Genomic DNA, 6,701 nt, shown 5'->3' with positions numbered 1-6,701 from the left:
CGGTTGAAATTTGCTTGTAGCGTAGTTATCACTTCAACCAGCGCCTTGGCATTGGCCAACGATTCTCAGTAAGGATACTTTTTTGAACATTCATCTATCCCAGTGCTTGTTATAAACTTAAACAAACAGCACTAGAGCGTCGTTGTTCTGAAATCCTGAGGGTAGCCTAACATTCAGAGGGGGCAGCCTTGTGTTATTTTGGCTAATTGTCGACCGTTACATGTGAAAACATCGCGATCGAACGAGAGGGAGTTCGCGATCGCGATGTGACGCGTTTTTCTGTCTCATGGATATAAATGATATAAACAGCCGACCACGATTGTACCTTCGACGAAAATCCTGCGGCAAAAAAAAAAACGTTGACGCAACGGATGTCTCGAGTACGCCGCAGTTAATACGGGCTGTTCCTACTGCAAGATACCTGCGAGATATCTGCGTGTTTTGCTACAAGCATGCATGCCTGTACCGCCGCACGCGATTAGACGGCATGCACTGCCGGGCGCGCCAATCGGAAAGCTGGGACCATCCGCCTCGCTCGCAAGCGCCAAAGTGATCGTACAACACCTTTCCGCCTCACGTCCGCCTGGCGGCCGAAAACTGGCGGACCGCTCGCGAAGCGGACCTGGCGGAAGGCGCTCCGAAACTATCGTATAACGGCCCTTAGTGCTCGTTTGGGCGGTATGGAAGTTTCATGTCGACCTCTACGGCAAGCCATTCATCATTCAATGTGACCATCGACTACTCCAGTATTTGCAGTCGGCTTGCCACTTGAACAATCAAGTTTTACGGTGGATCCTTTTGCTTCAGGAGTCATTTTTTTAGTTCCGACTATATCAAATGCACTGAGAATGTGGGCGCTGACTGTCTAGGTCGCGTGTGACGTGCTGCCTGCATGCTTTAACCCTTCGATTTCTTGTGCCAGTGCTTTGGTGTTATGCTGGCGCTATGTTACTGCATACAAGTACAATGAATCTTGCAGTACTGTGCTTGTACAGCGCTAGTGTGTAAAACAGTTACCTGGTAACTGTCTCTGAAAGGGGCGGTAGTGTCATGATGTTGATAGCGTTTTTTCTGGAGTGGAAGAAGAGGAGGTGGAAGCAGTGAAGGAAGAAAAGGAGGGCGTGTACGTTGGAGCTCCACGTCTGATGGAGCCAGCGCCACACTGCGGCCAGAGAAGCACGGGGTGGCGGACGAAGAAGAGAAAGCGGAAGTGGAACGTGGCGAAGCGAGCGTGCTAGGGAGAACAGGAAGAACGCGGTCGGCGACGGACGTGTACGATATGTGCTGGCTCCCCGAGTTCTCAGGCTTGGGCCTCAGCCGCAGACGTCCGGGCTACCAGGCAGCCGTTGTCGAGAGCCTGAGCCATCAGACCCAGGTACCGCTGTTCCCGTCCTGTCCAGCAGGCTATGAGCACGGGCCGCCTCCGTCGGCACCGGTGCTTACCCGGGTTACCCGACATGTGGGCCGCGCCCGGATCCCAAAGGTGTGACGGCTTCGTCAAGGCCCGCCAAGGCAGCGTCAGCGTCAAGGACCGCCGTGGGCAGCGCCGTCAACCGTACGCCAACGCTTTGACGCTCATGCCTACCGTGGAGACTGCCGTCCACGTTACTTCATTAGGGCACCGCCCTTAGCCAACATACTGCGCCGACGCCATGCTAGACTTCACTCCACATATCAACGACCTACCGGCTCATCACTGGGACACGGAAAACTTTGAGTGAACATTTCCTCTTTTTTTTTAGCTCTCTGCTTTACCTATCGCGAGTGCTTCTTTTTTGTTCTCCCGCTCTTGTTTCTTGTTGGTACCTTTGCTCTCACAACTTAAATTAGAGCTGCTTTCCTCTGCATGCCGCCTCGTTTATATCTTTTACCTTTTAAGGCGTGTTAAAATTAGCCTGCAGTCTTTCCCCACACAGCGTCTGCGCTACTCGATGTACAGCTCTTGTGGAACCATCGCCGCAACACGCAGGAGCACGTAGGGCAGACCTCTTCGACGCAGCACCGCGCCTACAGCCGTGACTCCGCGGCGGTCAGAACAGCAGCGCATCCATCGGCGCGAACTGAAAATCGAGTCTTAGCCCTTTCGCCTGGCCACCGAGTGCGACACCAATCCTGGGCTCAAATACTCCACCACAGTCGTGTTTATACCTCTCTCGATGCGGCCTTTGAGGATCGCCTAAAAGGCGCCTTAGGACATATCACTAATTATTTAATTTCACTAAGCTGATCTTCAAGCCATTCGTCGTTGGCGAGTAGTTCGTCTTATTCACGGCAAGTTTCGTTTGATGTTTTTAGACCTGAAAACCATGCGCTGTCTACACCAATGGACCGAACTGACGCCTCGTGCTTACTGCTGCTCAAGAGCAGCAAAAACACTACACTACACTAAACACTAACATATACCAAAAACTTCATTAAACGTGAAGCATGTAGCGACATTGTCGCAGGCGGACTATCATTCTATTGCTCTACACCATACCCAGGGCGAACGCCGGGCCGGATGAGGGCGTTGTGCATTCTGGCCCACCAGCAGGAATTCCAGGCACCCGTTACGCGGATCCGGATGAGGAGGCACCGAGCGGCGTCACCACCCGCGCCGGCATTCCAGGCACCCGTTACGCGAAACCCGATGAGGAGGCACCGAGCGGTGTCACACCCGCGCCGGCCGACGGCGGCGAGCAAGAGGAGGCGCCCGACCGAGACGGTGAGTGAGGAAGCCCTGCCTCGACGCCGACACCGCGTCTTCATGATGGGCGCGTACTTTTGCGCCATCCGCTGTATTGGATGGAATGCATGACTGCGTTCGTTGCCAGTGCATTCCGCTACGAAGACTGCCTCATATTGGGTTGTGGCCGTGATATCTTTCAACATTTGTGGCACTCACAGCCTGATTGCATAGGTACAAATGAAGCGTAATAAGCACTTTTTAAGTTCACGGTTAACTGAAGAAAAATATTGAATGGTAATGCGTAGTGCATTTCATATGCACTCGTAGAATAAACTGTGCTTTGCGTGTCGATATTGGTACCCAGCCGATTTCGTTGACTTTTACCTGCGCCGAAGAATGAAAGTCTAGAATCCACATAAAAACTGGTGGGAATTGAAGAGTCTACAGGTAGATGCACCTTTTTTGTGTGAAAACTGTCAAGAATTTTCGATATTTGGTTAACGTTGCCGAGAAGAATATGCTGTGTGTTATACAGAACTTTTCTGAAATTCTGAAAGAGTGGTAGAAAAAGAAAGAAAATAGTTTAAATTGCAACTGTCAGCCGTGTCGGGAGTCCGAATTTCGAGGACCGTCCTTATTCTCGAGGTAGTTATTAAAGTGCTCTATTTACCATATTAATAGGGTGGCTAGCGCTGATGGCGCTTTTGTAACTGTGGACGAAGCTATGTCCTATGAGCCTTTTAAAAAAACATAAAAACCGTTTACATGAGTACTACAGCAGAAGGAAATCTGGCGTGTCAGTCAGCACAAAACGTAAACGCAGCGCATCAGCTGCGCAGGCAGTTCAGTCTTAACGCAACGCCACCTAGAGACGTGGTGCTCTGCCTACAGAGCGCAAATCGAACCGTCTGCGCTATTTTGCCACTGTGTGCGCTTGTCTTTGCTTCCGCTGTTGGCGCAGGAAGAAAAGAATAGCTATTGTCAACTACGTGGCGTTTGGATTTGAGCGAGACGAGCGGTGTTCGTTTACCTCCGCACGCCGCCCTACCGCTTTCCGCCTGTGAGAGATAACAAGTTATCAGCCGATATATACTTTACAAGTGCGATCAGGGTGTTCTAGATAATTACCATGCTCGGGGCTTTTCTCAACCGCTGTGCAGGGCAGTGAGCATGTTGCTAACTCCACCTCCACCGACTTCACTTTTGGTTTCTTTTGGGGCCGGAAATTAAACGGATAACCATTTTGTCTGTCTTCTATGCCAATGAGCTCGTCGGTCGCTGACGTGTGCTGTCTTGCAGTCGTTACCGCTAGAAAAGCTCCTTCATTGAACACTATAAATTTGGCAGGAGTGTGTTAGGCCGCTGGTGTTCAGGGCGCAAGTGGTCGCCGCCTATATTCCAGGCTGATAAAATAACCGCCTCGAATCACCGCTTTGGCTAAGGAAATCTTTTTGTTGCTGCGGCGCTCCGTGGTTCTGAAAGCCTCCAAATGGACGCGGTTCTCTTAACACTTTTTCAAAAAGGTTCCGGAAGAGTTTCATGTTTGGGTTTATTTGGTGGCGAATATGTTATATTTATTCTACTATTGCATGTGCGGTTAAAATGTGACCCAAAAGACGTGCATCGCAAAGGCGCCCACATCACAGAAGGCTATAGTATAATCTTTGCTTTCGTACTCTTGAAGTTGGAAGCGCTAGCAGGCATTGCATGATTTTGAAGGCCTGACTGAGTGGAGGACGCAAGGTGTCATGTCGGCAGGGGGTAATGCCAATATTTTTGATCAGTGCTTTGTGCCGAAACTTCACGTCGCGCTGTAAGCGATGTCGCATTCGATTTCATCGTGACGACACAGGAGGGCTAATTACGAGTGGTGTGAATAAACAAATCTGACTGATCTTTTTGTTGACTGCATGCGATGGTCCAGCACTGCGTGCGCATGTTCAGTCGTTACGTCAGAGTTATCGCAGGTTTTTCATTCATTCCATTCAAGAGTTAAGGGGCAAAATAACACGGTACAGTAGCCGGAAAGCAAAGCAGGAACAAAAAGCAGGGCGATATGAAGTGATGCGCACAGTCTGTCGAATACATCCTTCAATACCAGTAATCGTTATTGGGACACTGATGACAACGGCATCTTATTAATGTTCCCAGTAAAGTTGTTTGCTTCTCTCTGGCTATGTTTTGTCCGGCACCAAAACACGCAATTATCGGTTAGAAAAATGAATTTTCAAATCTTCCACTCAGTCGGTTTAAACCCGTTACGTTCTTAGTGAAAAGTAGGGGTTGCCACCGTTTTGAAGTCAATGGCGGGTGTAGCGTAGCGTCTGGGTCTGGGGTACGCACCCGAAAATTGGGTGTCGCCCACAAACATTTTACTTGCCGAGTCAGTTGATGGAGGCGAGACCTTTGTTTCGTCTTTTGGTCTTTTCTATCTTACGAAACCTCCGTTGTCGATGAGATTAGTGTATTTATAATTAAAATGCCGTACCCTATCGATGCATACCAACCTATATTTTTACTTTTTTGTCCTATTTGTTTTAACGAAGAAATTTTTAATTAATTTGCAGTTTGAATGGACAACATTGACCAACACATAGTACAGCCGTTCCTTGTGCTTGTCGCATTGATCATGACGAACCAGCCGTTCCATGTGCTTGTCGCATTGATCATGACGAACCACGTGTCACAAATTGGCTCTAGCTTGGAACTCCATGAATTTAGTCAGCTGAGGAAATACAATAAATTCGAAATACTCGTCGCATACAGAAAGTGTAACCCAGTGTTGTACTAGGTTCCCCTCATGCCACCGGAAAACATGTCGTTGGAATGTGGCTTGACTGCCTTCCATTTTCTTCGCCACCGGTGCTTTCGGAGCGCAGGTGCTCCGTTGATTATGATGCCGAAAAACTGTGATGTGCTACGTACAAAGCGTAGTAACCGCACATTGAGTGGTCGGCTCAGAGAGCATGAGAATGACTAGGGACGAAAAGATATGCCGTGGTTTGACCATGTCAAAGCGATTCCCGCATTGAAAAAAGAGACGCCGGTTGAGGAGGGAAAACGAACCTGTATTAATTTTAGCCTAGGGAGATTGGAATCTGTTGATTTCAGATGTGAAAATATTAGTGACCTTCTTATCTGCTGATGCATTGTTGCCAAGCATTTATTCTTGTTTTGAGTTATTTAAGCTCCAGGAAGAAATAATGGTACACTTTCTTTAGGAGCCCATAAAACTCAAACCTCCTGCTCATTACTACTAAACTTTGGGGAACGTTAGACATGTGTTGATATATATCATACGCGCGCCATCATCCTGTGTCGCTAACTTGTACAGGGCTGAAGAACTGTATTTTGGAGGCACGGAGCCGGTTGCTGGCGCCGGTGACGTCAGAGATGCGGGCGTGAAGGGCATTGTCCGAATTGACGCGGTCTCGCACTGCCAAGGCGAGAGCCGCTGAAGGTGGCTCAGCCGGATGAGCGCGGTGTCTGCCCCAAGGTGGCGCGCCACGGAGAAAAAACCACACCTAATGTGTGACATGAGGTGAGAGCCACTCCTATTGCACAAGATTGCTCCACCTGTGCCATAGCCTGCCTGCTTCTAGTCTCACCACCTTCTTGTGGTCTCAGCCTCATCAACGCATCAATGTCATCATCCGTATATATTCCAGGGACTGGAAACAACGTAATGTTTTTCAATTGTGAAAGTTTTGAGTTCTCGCATGATAAACTCGTCCGCTTACGTTGTCAAATGATGTGGCTTGGAACCTGCATTGTCTTAAGGTTTCAGTTACGCCGCTACGCACGATCGAAACATCGGTGGAGCCAACTATGTTACTCGCGAGAACATCGAGGCATCTTGTTCCCATGTCTGAGATTTTGGTTAATGAAGCTTGCAGGCAGAGGAGTCTCTCAAGTGCACGAATCTAGTTAAAACAGACAAAATGTGTTAGAAGTATTTGAAAAGATAACTATTCAATATTAGTAAACCAGATTGCTTGTTAGCGCGTCTTAGCTCTATTCTGAAGCACTACAT

General features: G+C 48.8%; 1 long non-coding RNA gene across 1 annotated transcript; it reads left to right on the top strand.

The window, feature by feature from the left end:
* Nucleotides 1-1,343: 1,343 nt before the first annotated feature.
* Nucleotides 1,344-6,070, top strand: LOC144130236 (uncharacterized). Its single transcript, XR_013314021.1, has 3 exons — nt 1,344-1,375; nt 2,484-2,704; nt 6,003-6,070. It is a non-coding gene; the product is annotated as an uncharacterized LOC144130236 (long non-coding RNA).
* The last annotated feature ends 631 nt before the right edge of the window (nt 6,071-6,701 follow it).

The sequence above is a fragment of the Amblyomma americanum genome, chromosome 4 (assembly GCF_052857255.1).
Source record: "Amblyomma americanum isolate KBUSLIRL-KWMA chromosome 4, ASM5285725v1, whole genome shotgun sequence".
NCBI classification, from domain to species: Eukaryota; Metazoa; Arthropoda; class Arachnida; order Ixodida; family Ixodidae; genus Amblyomma; species Amblyomma americanum.
Note: the sequence above shows the minus strand (reverse complement) of the source record. Positions and strands in the feature narration are given on the sequence as shown.